This window comes from Armigeres subalbatus, chromosome 2 (genome assembly GCF_024139115.2).
Source record: "Armigeres subalbatus isolate Guangzhou_Male chromosome 2, GZ_Asu_2, whole genome shotgun sequence".
In the NCBI taxonomy this organism is placed as follows: Eukaryota; Metazoa; Arthropoda; class Insecta; order Diptera; family Culicidae; genus Armigeres; species Armigeres subalbatus.
Genome location: NC_085140.1, coordinates 241,866,802 through 241,881,470, shown reverse-complemented (window position 1 = coordinate 241,881,470; position 14,669 = coordinate 241,866,802). Strand labels below are relative to the sequence as shown.

The 14,669-nt window shown below is 42.4% G+C and overlaps 1 long non-coding RNA gene across 1 annotated transcript; it reads right to left on the bottom strand.

Moving 5' to 3' along the window:
* Positions 1–1,784: 1,784 nt before the first annotated feature.
* On the bottom strand, positions 1,785–13,773 carry LOC134216099 (uncharacterized). The gene is made up of 4 exons (XR_009980483.1): positions 13,692–13,773; positions 13,259–13,591; positions 1,928–2,395; positions 1,785–1,868 (listed from the first exon to the last, which is right to left on the bottom strand). It is a non-coding gene; the product is annotated as an uncharacterized LOC134216099 (long non-coding RNA).
* Positions 13,774–14,669: the final 896 nt, after the last annotated feature.

The following is a 14,669-nucleotide window of genomic DNA, read 5'->3' as shown; positions in this document are numbered from 1 at the left end:
TGGATTTTAAATTTATATGGGACTAAAAATTTGTTCTTATGCTGCATGGGCCAACTGTCATTCTATGAATGTTAGTGTCATTCTATCGATTAAAATGGCTTATTGTTTGCTTTACAAAAATGAAAATAAAAGGTTTACAAGCAAAATAAAAATATGTTGGAGATCAAAAAAGCATGCTATTTATGTTAAACTATAAAAAACCTCATATTTTTCTCTGCTCAACAACCCAATTGTAATAATGTGAGTGTATTTTAGTTTTGAGTATCGTTCGGAGCAACATACTTTGAAATCGTTTTTCATTCACTCCCTGAGGGCGTGAACACCAATGAAGAAGAAGAAGAAGATATAGGTGGCATATGAACACGTATAGAGCTGGGAAATCATGGACAAGAACAGCTGTCTCGGGAAGTTTTCAATACTGATACTGAATAGCAATGATAGGGTATATGGCTCAAACCTTGGTCTAATATGCTGCGGTTTAGCATAGCTGGCTAGCTTTTGGTTTTGACAATATTTCATTTAAACCATTGAAAGTCTCGAGCGAAATGGATAAAATGTTGACCCATTGTCCCCAAACATGGCTCTCAGATGGGATGTTTTTTCAGCCCACTTGGAACGAGTGATTGTTGATTTTGAACATACGAAAGATAAAGATGAGTTGCTGTTTATATTACAAGCAATTTTGCTTGCGTTGAATATTAATTTGATAGCTTACGATGTGACAGAAAAAAACAGTTTGGATGACCTAGAATATTCCAAAATTGTCTTCCAATGTCGATGACCTTACAGGAGATGTAATTCTCATTAATAAATGTGACGAAAAAAGCGATTTAGTAGCAGTAGATTTGAAATCCCGAACTTAAGGATGTAATTGAAATGGTTTACCACGTATCGAAACATTGTGTTTGAATTATCCTAGATTATTATTAGAATTATTATTATCCTACACGTAAAAAAATAACCTTATATGTTATGGCAAAAAACCATTCGAAAATACTTATACTCTTTATTATGCCACCTAATGAATGATCCCATATCAAAAAGCTAATAACATTCATAAGTTAATGAAAAGTATAAGTTTCGGAATGTATGTGGCTAATGCGATGTATAAGTTTTTTCTTATACATATCATTAGGCGCCTGTTTCGGCAAAAAAGTATTAGAAATCTTAATAATATATAACATAAAATTTTTTTACGTGTAGATTCAAATCAATTTCGAAAAACCTAATAATTTCGGGGATTGAACACCGCTAACTTGATTTTAATATGGGTCGAGCTGTCAACCTGTGAGCTAACTGCCAAGCAGTCAAATTTCCAAAAACGTTTTAAATGGATTTTAAACACACAGCAAACAAAGTTTTTGAATATTACATCGAATCCACTGCAACTAACTGAATCCATCGGTTGTTTAATATTACACTGCCTGATGTACTCGAGTACCTTTGGTGTAATGAAGAGGTACGATGTAATTTTGATTCAGACGTACAAAATAAATGACGTAATCGAAGGGATGTAAAATAATTTGATGTAAAACAGTGCGATGTACATGGTGTAAAGCTAAATTGAATTTTCTTCATTTCTTGTATGAACTCAAGTATTTTTCAATCCAAAATATAATATTGTTTTATTTTCCTTTTAATTCCTATTCATTGGAACAAGTCTAATACGGAACATGAAAAAACAATAATTATGCATTCTACCAAAAGCGGTGCCCAGTGCTCATGCTTCAGATGAGGCTTCTTGGCAGATTCTAACCATCGTCGTCGCACGCAAAAGTAGGTGTCCTTGTTGAACGTCGCCCGTGTTGAACAAGTGGATCATTGCCCAGCGTAGTGGCCGGTCTCAGCCAGAAGTTGTTGTTAGCACCCTGAATAAAAGTGGTTTAATTGAAGGTAAACTATTTCTGCTATGAGATATTTACTATACCTGAGATCAATTCGAAGTAGAAAAGAAGCTAATGAGAAGAACTAGTGGCATACTGTCACATCTCCGAGGGCACGCAGTTCCGATCCAGGACAGCACGGCGAAAGTTGAAAAGCCTACTTCTAACCACTTCCTTGGCTAACCAGAAAGCCGATGTCGAGGCCGGCGTAGTGCGAATCATTGACACTCCGTTCCGCCTGATTCAATGATTTCCTGCATCTTAATTTCTTGCAGACATCCAGGATCTCACGGAGATGCATCCTCTTTCGTTACAATCTCGATGTATTTTACACCTTCCATCTTGGCGTACTATGGATGAACTTGGAGTGATGGCCAGTCGTGGAATATAGTGAGAGATAGGTACACCGTAGCTACACTATATAGATTACGAAGAAATAATGGCGTTCTGGATTCGACCGCCAAAAACAAACGAATTTGCAATTCGCAGGTTACCGTTCAGCCGTCAGTTACCTAAAAAAAATAGGGAATACTCTTCACTATCAAAAATTCAAAAGATTATTGTTTTTCAAATGGCATCCTTCTGATATTCTGAGATTCCGCAGTGAGGAAATCCTATAGGGATTCCAAAGGAAATCCTCCCGAGGTTTTCATCGGAATCTTCCCTGCATTCCCAACGAAATCCTCTTGTTATTTAAGAGTTCCGTTCTCTAAGAATTCCAATGGAAATACTTTAGGGACTCCGACGGGAGTATTTAAGGGATTTCGACGAGAGTCCTTAAAAGGTTCCGAAGAAAATCATATGGAATTCCAACGGGGATCCTTTATGGTGTTCGACGAGAGTTCTTCAGGGATTTTGACGAAAATCCTTGGGGGATTCTGCCAAGAATGCTTCCACGGGAACCCTTTAGGGTTTCTGACGATAGTTATTTGGGGAATCCGACGAGCATTCCGATGGAAATCATTTAAGCATACCAAATGAGAATCCTTTAGGGATTTCCACGGTAAGACTTCAGTGATTCCGACGGTAATCTTCTAGGGATTCCGACGGGGAACCTTAAGGAATTCAAACAGATGTCCTTTAGGGATTCAAAAGACGGTAATTCAAATTCTGACGGTAATCTTTTGGGGATTTCAACGCTAATATTTTAGGTATTTCGACGGGGAACCTTGAGGGATTCCAGCGGGATCCCTGTAGGGATTCCGACGGGAATCCTTTAGGGATTCCGACGGGAATCCTTTAGGGATTTCGACGGAAATCCTTTAGGGATTCCGACGGGAATCCTTTAGGGATTCCGACGAGAATGCTTTAGGGACTCGAACTGTAATCCTTCTGGGATCCCGACAGGAATCTTTCAGTAACCCTGATGGAAATCCTTAAGAGATTTCGTTGGAAATACTTTAGAAATTACAATCCCTAAATCCTTCAGGCATTTCAAATGAGAATCCTTTAGGGATTCTAATAGGAGTTTAGAGTTTTCGACGAGAGCCTTTAAGAAATTCTGATGAAAATCCTTTGGAGATTTCAACATGAATACTCCTGGTGAGAATCCAATGGGAAAAGATAAGGATTATCGAATAAAATCCTTTGGAGATTCCGACGAGAATTTTTCGGGAAAACGACGAAAACGATTAGGACATTTCGGCGGAAATCCTCTATGGTTTCCGACGGGAATAATTGAAGAATTTCGACGAAATCATTTTAGGGAATCCAACAAGAATTCTCTTGGAATTGCAATGGAAATCTTTCAGGGATTTCGTCGAAAATTTTTAGGCGTTCCAACGGAAATGCTTTTATGGCTCCAACTGGAATCTCTTTTAGATTCCGACGGGAATCTTTCAGGGACTCCGATCGGAATCCTGTAGGGGCCTCAATGGGAATCTTTCAGAGATTCCAACTGGACAGCTTTAAGAATCCTGGCAGTAAAGGATTCCGAGGGGAATCCTTTAGGTATTCCGAGGGGAATCCTTTAGGTATTCCGAGGGGAATCCTTTAGGTATTCCGAGGGGAATCCTTTAGGTATTCCGAGGGGAATCCTTTAGGTATTCCGAGGGGAATCCTTTAGGTATTCCGAGGGGAATCCTTTAGGGATTCCGAAGGGAATCCTTTAGGGATTCCGAAGGGAATCCTTTAGGGATTCCGACGGGAATCCTTTAGGGATTCCGACGGGAATCCTTCAGGGATTTCGACGGGAATCCTTTAGGGATTCCGACGGGAATTCTTTAGATTCGAAGGAATCCTTCAGGGATTCCGAAGGAATCCTTCAGGGATTCCGAAGGAATCCTTCAGGGATTCCGAAGGAATCCTTCAGGATTCCGAAGGGAATCCTTCAGGATTCCGAAGGAATCCTTCAGGGATTCCGAAGGAATCCTTCAGGGATTCCGAAGGGAATCCTTCAGGATTCCGAAGGAACTTTCAGGATTCCAAGGGAATCCTTCAGGGATTCCGAAGGAATCCTTCAGGATTCCGAAGGAATCCTTCAGGGATTCGAAGGAATCCTTCAGGGATTCCGAAGGAATCCTTCAGGGATTCCGAAGGGAATCCTTCAGGGATTCCGAAGGAATCCTTCAGGGATTCCGAAGGAATCCTTCAGGATTCCAAGGAATCCATTCAGGGATTCCGAAGGAATCCTTCAGGATTCGAAGGGAATCCTTCAGGGAGTTCGAAGGAATCCTTCAGGGATTCCGAAGGAATCCTTCAGGATTCCGAAGGAATCCTTCAGGGATTCCGAAGGGAATCCTTCAGGATTCCGAAGGAATCCTTCAGGGATTCCAAGGAATCCTTCAGGGATTCCGAAGGAATCCTTTCAGGATTCCGAAGGAATCCTTCAGGGATTCCGAAGGAATCCTTCAGGATTCCGAAGGAATCCTTCAGGATTCCAAGGAATCCTTCAGGGATTCCGAAGAGGGAATCCTTCAGGGATTCCGAAGGGAATCCTTCAGGATTCGAAGGAATCCTTCAGGGATTCCGAAGGGAATCCTTCAGGGATTCCAAGGAAATCCTTCAGGATTCCGAAGGAAATCCTTCAGGATTCCGAAGGAAATCCTTCAGGATTCCAAGGAATCCTTCAGGGATTCCGAAGGAATCCTTCAGGATTCCGAAGGGAATCCTTCAGGGATTCCGAAGGAATCCTTCAGGGATTCCGAAGGGAATCCTTCAGGATTCCAAGGAATCCTTCAGGATTCCAAGGAATCCTTCAGGGATTCCGAAGGAATCCTTCAGGGATTCCGAAGGAATCCTTCAGGGATTCCGAAGGGAATCCTTCAGGATTCCGAAGGGAATCCTTCAGGATTCAAGGAATCCTTCAGGATTCCAAAGGAATCCTTCAGGATTCCGAAGGAATCCTTCAGGATTCCTGAAGGAACCTTCAGGATTCCGAAGGAATCCTTCAGGATTCGAAGGAATCCTTCGGATTCGAGGAATCTTCAGATCTGAAGGAATCTTCAGGGATTCGAAGGAATCCTTCAGGATTCCGAAGGAATCCTTCAGGGATTCCAAGGAATCCTTCAGGGATTCCAAAGGGAATCCTTCAGGGATTCCGAAGGAATCCTTCAGGGATTCCAAGGAATCCTTCAGGATTCCGAAGGGAATCCTTCAGGGATTCCGAAGGGAATCCTTCAGGGATTCCGAAGAGAATCCTTCAGGGATTCGAAGGAATCCTTCAGGGATTCCGAAGGAATCCTTCAGGGATTCCGAAGGGAACTTCAGGGATTCCAAGGGAATCCTTCAGGGATTCCGAAGGAATCCTTCAGAGATTTCGAAGGAATCCTTCAGAGATTCCAAGGGAATCCTTCAGAGATTCCGAAGGAATCCTTCAGGGATTCCGAAGGAACTTTCAGGATTCCGAAGGGAATCCTCCAGGGATTCCGAAGGGAATCCTCCAGGGATTCCGAAGGGAATCCTCCAGGGATTCCGAAGGGAATCCTCCAGGGATTCCGAAGGGAAACCTTCAGGGATTCCGTAAAGAACCCTTCAGGGATTCCGAAGGGAATCCTTCAGGGATTCCGAAGGGAATCCTTCAGGGATTCCGAAGGGAATCCTTCAGGGATTCCGAAGGGAATCCTTTAGGGATGCCGATGGGAATCGTTCAGGGATTTTAACGGGAATCTTCTTACTGGCATCCCAACAAACATTCACTAGTTGAACTAACATCAGTGTGATGATTTAATTCAGCGCTGTGTTGAATAATGTCTGTACTATTTCTTATCACAACTTCTGTTCAAGCTTTGTTCACACAATTTTGGCGAAGTTATACAACTACAACATCTCATTTTGAAAAACAACTTTATTAACTGATTCGTTAAACCTTTAATAAGCATTTTACTAAGCCTCAATTCAGCTGCATGTGAATTCTTCGAAAATAATAACGCATAGAAGGTAACATCAGTAAGATCTCCAATGAACGTATTTTGAAGCAATTGCTATTTTCATATATGTATCCCATTTTAAAATTTTCCTAAATCGGGTCTCGAACTGCTGTCATTTGATCATCCGCCGGTAACGTTGTCATCCGCGCCATCCTTGATTTGTTAGATATGGCTCACTCAGTGCATAACATAAATAATCTTATTGCTGAATATGAATCATAATAATAAGTCGATCTGTCAAACTACAGTTTGTTAATAACTGTACAAGATTTTTATTTCAACCATTGTTCAGCCAGTCATAACCATCGCAACACTAGGAAAAATACGTAAAATAATGTCGATAAACGATAAAATAAAATCCGTCCCTAATGCTATTTATGGATTTATGAAAATAAAATCAATGTACAGTGATCGTTCGCTAATTGGGGCACGACCTCACCCCAACTAGCGAATGCCGTTCGCTAATTGAGGCGGTTTGACAAGCGTCAATGTTGTTTACTTTTGGCATTGAACAAAAGAAAATTTAACGCGCCAGAAAATATCGATCCTGCTAAACACGGAAACAAAACGTCAACGCGTTTTTTGACATCACATTCTGACGTTTAGCTGATTTTAATTGGGTTTCGCCCCAATTAGCGAACCCCAACTAAAAGCGCCCCAACTAGAAAAACCCCAATTAGCGAACGTTCACTGTATATTCGGCCTTCCTCAGATTCTCTTGATAATCGTTTGCGAATTGATTGTCAAATGCTAAGATTATTCCAATTTCGCAGCAATAAAGATCAACATCCATGCGATAATATTGGGATTCAACACATCAAAGATTCAATAATTTTCCGATGTTATTCAACGGCGTTATGTCCGGCTTTTAGTAAATTTAGTTTCGCATGAATGCATGATTTTTTTTATTGCTCCAGCAGTTTCGTTCGTTATAATCTCCGACAGTTTAATAAATCACGAAAATAAAAAAGCATGTCTTGAAAATAAATCATTATTTTTCTATAAATTAAAAGATCTAGAATCCAGATTTTCTCTCAAACTGAAAAAGCATGATTTTCCCACTGTGCGATAGATCAGATAAATGTGAAATCCAATGGTTAAGAAGGACAAAGGTAAAGAAGGATGCCTAATGCCTCCTTATTAACTTACTATTCAAACTCAATTCGACCACCCTTTCAGAGCATCACACCATAGTCGAACAGAGAACTTTAAAAATCATTAGTTCAGTACATTGTTAAACTTCCCCAATGTGCTGAAATGTGATAAAACGAAAACGTAAGTTCGACTTCAAATAAAGGTAGTAAACAAATAAATAGGCCATGTCGAATATTAGTTAGATTAAATACTGAAATGAAATCTGTCTAGCAAATTATTCAGCATCCATTTTATTCAGCTACAAAGATCACAAATAAACAATAATTCAACCTAGATGCTTATTTGTAGCTTGTCGTTGTTTGTTGGGATTACATCCCCACACTGGGATAGAGCCGCCTCGCAGCTTAGTGTTCATTAAGCACTTCCACAGTTATTAACTGCGAGGTTTCTAAGCCAGGTTACCATTTTTGCATTCGTATATCATGAGGCTAACACGATGATACTTTTATGCACAGGAAAGTGGAGACAATTTCCAATCCGAAAATTGCCTAGACCGGCACCGGGAATCGAACCCAGCCACCTTCAGCATGTTCTTGCTTTGCAGCCACGCGTTTTATCGCACGGCAAAGGAGGGCCCCATGATTCAACGGGAATTCTTTAGTTATTTCAACGGGTTTTCCTTTTGGGATTCTTACGGAAATTCTTTAGGGATATATGGGGGAAAACCGCTGTCTAATTCTCGAGGTGTGAGGCTATAGCCTTTACTGCCGGGATTCTTAAAGCTGTCCAGTTGGAATCTCTGAAAGATTCCTATTGAGGCCCCTACAGGATTCCGATCGGAGTCCCTGAAAGATTCCCGTCGAAATCTAAAAAAGATTCCAGTTGGAGCCATAAAAGCATTTCCGTTGGAACGCCTAAAAATTTTCGACGGAATCCCTGAAAGATTTCCATTGCAATTCCTAGAGAATTCTTGTTGGATTCCCTAAAGTGATTTCGTCGAATCTTCAATTATTCCCGTCGGAAACCATGGAGGATTTCCGCCGAAATGTCTTAATCGTTTTCCCGAAAAATAACCGTCGGAATCTCCAAAGGATTTTATTCGAAAATCCTTATCTTTTTCCATTGGATTCTCGCCAGGAGTATTCATGTTGTAGTCTCCAAAGGAGAAAAACTCTAAACTCCTATTGGAATCCCTAAAGGATTCCCATTTGGAATGGCTAAAGGATTTAGGGATTGTAATTCCTAAAGTATTTCCATCGAAATTCCTATAGAACTTCCATCGAAATCTCTTATGGATTTCCATCAGGGTTACTGAAAGATTCCTGTCGAGATCCCAAAAGGATTACAGTTCGAGTCCCTAAAGCATTCTCGTCTGAATCCCTAAAGGATTCCCGTTGGAATTCTAAAGGATTACCGTCGGAATCCTGAAAGGATTCCCTCGAATCCCTAAGAGATTCTCCTCGGAATCCCGAAAGGATTCCCCTCGGAATCCCTAAGGGATTCCCCTCGGAATCCCTAAAGGATTCCCCTTGGAATCCCTAAAGGATTACCCTCGGAATCCCTAAAGGATTCCCCTCGAAATCCCTAAAAGATTCCTCTCGGAATCCCTGAAGGATTCCCGTCCCGTCGGAATCCCTGAAGGATTCCCGTCCCGTCGGAATCCCTAAAGGATTCCCCTCGGAATTCCTAAAGGATTCCCTTCCCGTCGGAATCCCTAAAGGATTCCCCTCGGAATTCCTAAAGGATTCCCCTCGGAATCCCTAAAGGATTCCCCTCGGAATCCCTAAAGGATTCCCCTCGGAATCCCTAAAGGATTCCCCTCGGAATCCCTAAAGGATTCCCCTCGGAATGCCTAAAGGATTCCCGTCGGGATCCCTGAAGCATTCCCGTCGGAATCCCTAAAGGATGCCCGTCGGAATCCCTACAGGATGCCCGTCGGAATCCCTAAAGGATTCCCGTCGGAATCCCTAAAGGATTCCCGTCGGAATCCCTAAAGGATTCCCGTCGGAATCCCCAAAGATTCCTGTCGAATCCCTAAAGGATTCCTGTCGGAATCCCTAAAGGATTCCGTCAGGAATCCCTAAAGGATTCCCGTCGGAATCCTAAAGGATTCCTGTCGGAATCCCTAAAGGATTCCCTTGTCGAATCCCTCAAAGGATTCCCGTCGAATCCCTAAACGATTCCCTTCGAATCCCTTTAAAGGATTCCCGTCGGAATCCCTAAAGGATTCCCGTCGGAATCCCTAAAGGATTCCCGTCGGAATCCTCAAAGCGATTCCTCGTCGGAATCCCTAAAGGATTCCCGTCGAATCCCTAAAGGATTCCCGTCGGAATCCCTTAAAGGATTCCCTGTCGAACTCCTAAAGGATTCCCGTCGGAATCCCTAAAGGATTCCCTGTCGGAATCCTAAAGGATTCCTGTCGGAATCCTAAAGGATTCCGTCGAATCCCTAAAGCGATTCCCGTCAGGAATCCCTAAAGGATTCCGTCGGAATCCTCAAAGGATTCCTGTCGGAATCCCTAAAGGATTCCCGTCGGAATCCTAAAGGATTCCTGTCGAATCCCTAAAGGATTCCCGTCGGAATACCCAAAGGATTCCCCTAAAGGATTCCCGTCGGAATCCCTAAAGGATTCCCGTCGGAATCCCTAAAGGATTCCCGTCGGAATCCCTAAAGGATTCCCGTCGGAATCCCTAAAGGATTCCCGTCGGAATCCCTAAAGGATTCCCTTCGGAATCCCTAAAGGATTCCCTTCGGAATCCCTAAAGGATTCCCTTCGGAATCCCTAAAGGATTCCCTTCGGAATCCCTAAAGGATTCCCTTCGGAATCCCTAAAGGATTCCCTTCGGAATCCCTAAAGGATTCCCTTCGGAATCCCTAAAGGATTCCCGTCGGAATCCCTAAAGGATTCCTTCGAATCCCTAAAGGATTCCTTCGAATCCTAAAGGATTCCCTTCGAATCCCTAAAGGATTCCCTTCGAATCCTAAAGGATTCCCTTCGAATCCTAAAGGATTCCCTTCGAACTCCCTAAAGTTCCTTCGAATCCCTTAAAGGATTCCCTTCGAATCACTAAAGGATTCCCTTCGAATCCCTAAAGGATTCCCTTCGAATCCCTAAAGGATTCCCTTCGGAATCCCTAAAGGATTCCCTTCGGAATCCCTAAAGGATTCCCTTCGGAATCCCTAAAGGATTCCCTTCGGAATCCCTGAAGGATTTCCGTCGGTATCCCTAAGGGATTCCCGTTGGTATCCCTTAAGGATTCCCCTCGGAATCCCTGAAGGATTCCCGTCGGGATCCCTGAAAGATACCCGTCGGAATCCCAGAAGGATTTCCGCCGGAATCCTTGAAGGAATGCCGTCGGAATTCCTATGAAATTGACGTCAGAATCTCTAAAGAATTCCCGTAAGAATCCCTGAAGGATTCCCGTCGGAAACCCTAAAGAATACTCGTTAGAATCGTCGAAGGATTTCCGTCGGAATCCCTAAAGGATTTCTGTCGGAATCCCTAAAGGATTCCCGTCGGAATCCCTAAAGGATTCCCGTCGGAATCCCTAAAGGATTCCCGTCGGAATCCCTAAAGGATTCCCGTCGGAATCCCTAAAGGATTCCCGTCGGAATCCCTAAAGGATTCCCGTCGGAGTCCCTAAAGGATTGCCTTCGGAATCCCTAAAGGATTCCCGTCGGAATCCCTAAAGGATTCCCGTCGGAATCCCTAAAGGATTCCCGTCGGAATCCCTAAAGGATTCCCGTCAAAATCCCTGAATGATTCCCGTCGAAATCCCTAAAGGATTCCCGTCGGTATCCCTAAAGGATTCCTGTCGGTATCCCTAAAGGATTCCTGTCGGTATCCCTAAAGGATTCCCGTCGGAATCTCTGAAGGATTCCCGTCGGGATCCCTGAAAGATACCCGTCGGAATCACAGAAGGATTCCCTTTGAATTCCCTCAAGGATTTCCGCCGGAATCCTTGAAGGAAAGACGTCGGAATTCCTATGAAATTGACGTCAGAATCTCTAAAGAACTCTAGTAAGAATCCCTGAAGGATACCCGTCGGAATCCCTGAAAGATACCCGTCGGAGACCCTAAATAATTCTCGTTGGAATCGTCGAAGGATTTCCGTCGGAATCTCTAAAGGATTCCCGTCGGAATCTCTGAAGAATTCTCGTCGGAATCTCTAAAGAATTCCCGTAGGAATCCCTAAATAATTCACATCGGAATCTTCAAGGGATTTCCGTCGGAATCTCTAAAGAATTCCCGTCGGAATCTCTAAAGAATTCCCGTCGGAATCCCTAAAGGATGCCCGTCGGAATCCCTAAAGGATTCCCGTCGGAATCTCTAAAGGATTCCCGTCGGAGTCCCTAAAGGATTCCTGTCGGAATCCCTAAAGGATTCCCGTCAAAATCCCTGAATGATTCCCGTCGAAATCCCTGAAGGATTCCCGTCGGTATCCCTAAAGGATTCCTGTCGGTATCCCTAAAGGATTCCCGTCGGAATCTCTGAAGGATTCCCGTCGGGATCCCTGAAAGATACCCGTCGGAATCACAGAAGCATTCCCTTTGAATTCCCTCAAGGATTTCCGCCGGAATCCTTGAAGGAATGACGTCGGAATTCCTATGAAATTGACGTCAGAATCTCTAAAGAACTCTAGTAAGAATCCCTGAAGGATACCCGTCGGAATCCCTGAAAGATACCCGTCGGAGACCCTAAAGAATTCTCATTGGAATCGTCGAAGGATTTCCGTCGGAATCTCTAAAGGATTCCCGTCGGATTCTGTGAAGAATTTCCGTCGGAATCCCTAAATGATTCACATCGGAATCCCTGAAAGATACCCGTCAGAAATCATAAAAATCTCTTTGAATCTTCAAGGATTTCCGTCGGAATCTCTAAAGAATTCTCGTCGAAATCTCTAAAGGATTCCCGTCGGAATATCTAAAGAATTCCGTTGGAATCCCTAAAGGATTCCCTGTCGGGATCCCTAAAGGATTCCCCTCGAATCCCTAAAGGATTCCCCTCGGAATCTCTAAAGGATTCCCCTTCGGAACCCCTAAAGGATTCCCGTCGGAATTTCTAAAGCATTCCCGTCGGAATCCCGAAATGATTTCCGTAGGAATACCTAGAGGATTCTCGCCGGAGTCCCCAAAGTATTCTAGCCGGAATCCCTAAAGGATTCTCACCGGAATCTCAAAAGAATTCTCGTCGAAATCCCTAAAATGCTTTGGTCGGAACCTTTGAAGGCTTCTCTTAGAAACTTCAAAAGATTTCTGCATAGGAATCCTTAAATCCAATCCTTAAAATCCCTAGTTCTTAATTGCATCCCTGAAGAATTCCCGTCAAAATATCTAAACGTTTCCCAAGTAACCAAAAGTTCCTTTAAGAGTACGTTTTTCGCCTAATCAGCTCAGTCAAGCTGATTAAGCAGAAAATGTACTCTTAAAGGAACATTTGGTTACTTGTGTTACCGTCGCATCGGAGTTTCTAGAGTATTCCCGTCAAAATCCCTTAAGTAAATCCGTCGAAATTTCCAAGAGTCCCATATAACTGCTCGACAAATCCCTTCGGTATCCTTTATGATTCTCATCGTCATCCCTGCAGGATTCCCGTCGGTATCGATATAGGATTCCCATCGCAATCCTTTAAGAATTCCCGTCGGAATCCCTAAAGGATTTCCGTCGAAATTTTTAATACCTTCCCGTTGCAATCCCTAAAGGACTTATTATCTCTTTGGAATCCTAAAAAGATTCACGTTGAAATCGTCCCAAGATTTCCATCGCCTTTGCAAAAGGATTATTGGCAAAAATTCTCATTGGCAGTCCTGAAGGATTCCCTTCGGCATTTCTTTGAAAATAATTGATTATACATTCCATCTCTCGGATAACACTTCGGTCAATAATATCCCTGATAGTTAATTTTTCACTTACCTCATTCCAATTCAGATTTCTTAATTTGCAGTTCCTACTCTTGACAGGAACATTCGACGAATGTGCTGCGAGATCGCTTCCCTCATATTTGCAAGGAAGCTCCTGTGAGATCCGTTCACAATATCTTTATTCCTCGGCAGAACAGTAGCTACGTCGACTCTGCAGGGTACCATTAGATTCGTTACGTAATGATTTTGATAACGAATCCTGAATCTGAAGAGTGGCCGCGGAGTGCCTTATCGCCTATCAACTATTACTACGTCGCGTAAATTTCATGGAGCGAGCATCCGCAATGAGGAATCTTCAACGATGTTGGAATGGAACCGAAAATCACTAGAAAAAGAAAAAATAAAAGGGATAAAAATATTGTTAGATAAAATGTATGAAAATCTCTCAATTAGGCGTTTTTTAGCAATAAATACTTAATACTTACTAGTTCTCTTTCTGCTCTATGGCATGGGATTCGATTTAGATGCGATGAAGGACAAATTTCAAGGTAATTTTGATTTTAAAAATGATTTCCCCCCAAACAGTACAAAACGAATTGCCAAGATGGCAGCTGCTAAACGCCACCAGCCTGCCAGGCTGCCAGTCATGCCAGTCATAACAAATTACGCAGTGTTGTGAGAAAAGCACATAATTTATAATGTGATATTACACTCGATTTGCGTAATAACATAAACCAATATCTGACACGCTTGGTAGCATGTTTTACTGTGTCATATTAAATGTAACAACACTATAATATCACACAACTGTAACAGAATGACAAAAAGTGAATCCGTTCCACTGTAATTTCCAGGAGATGTAATATCACATTCAAATGGATGTCAATTTGTATCTAAATTTTGCTATCACATCGGAAAATCGGTACATCGTTCAAATTACGTCGATGCACTTTACATTTTTTTTTGCTGTGCATCAAATTAAGGGTCTTTGAGTGTGAAAAAAATAAGTCCTGGCTCAGAAGCAGGCGTTCTATCGAATAAATGAAAAAAATCAACTTTTTTTCAAAATAAAATTGTATATGAAAATCAGGCAGATTGTGACAGGCTCGGTGACAGAGGGGGGGGGGGTGAAAATGCCGTTAAACGATGGACGTAATCGACGTTGAACGATATTTCTTGGGTCTGAAAGGGTTAGGTGAATATTATAGATAGTGGAATATATAGATGAGCGAAGATAAATCCTCTGTCTCCAAACGAACTGTCAAACGTGTCTCCAAACGAGCATGACGTCACGATTTCAATGGATACGTTAAGGGCTGTGACGTCATATGCGCGTGTGCACGGGCAAAAAAGACGACTCAGCCATGCTTTCGCTCATCTATAGATTCTACTATCTATAGTGAATATTGAATTTAATTTTGGGTTGACGAATTTAACTGTGTATGCAACAAGAGTTTCTCTTT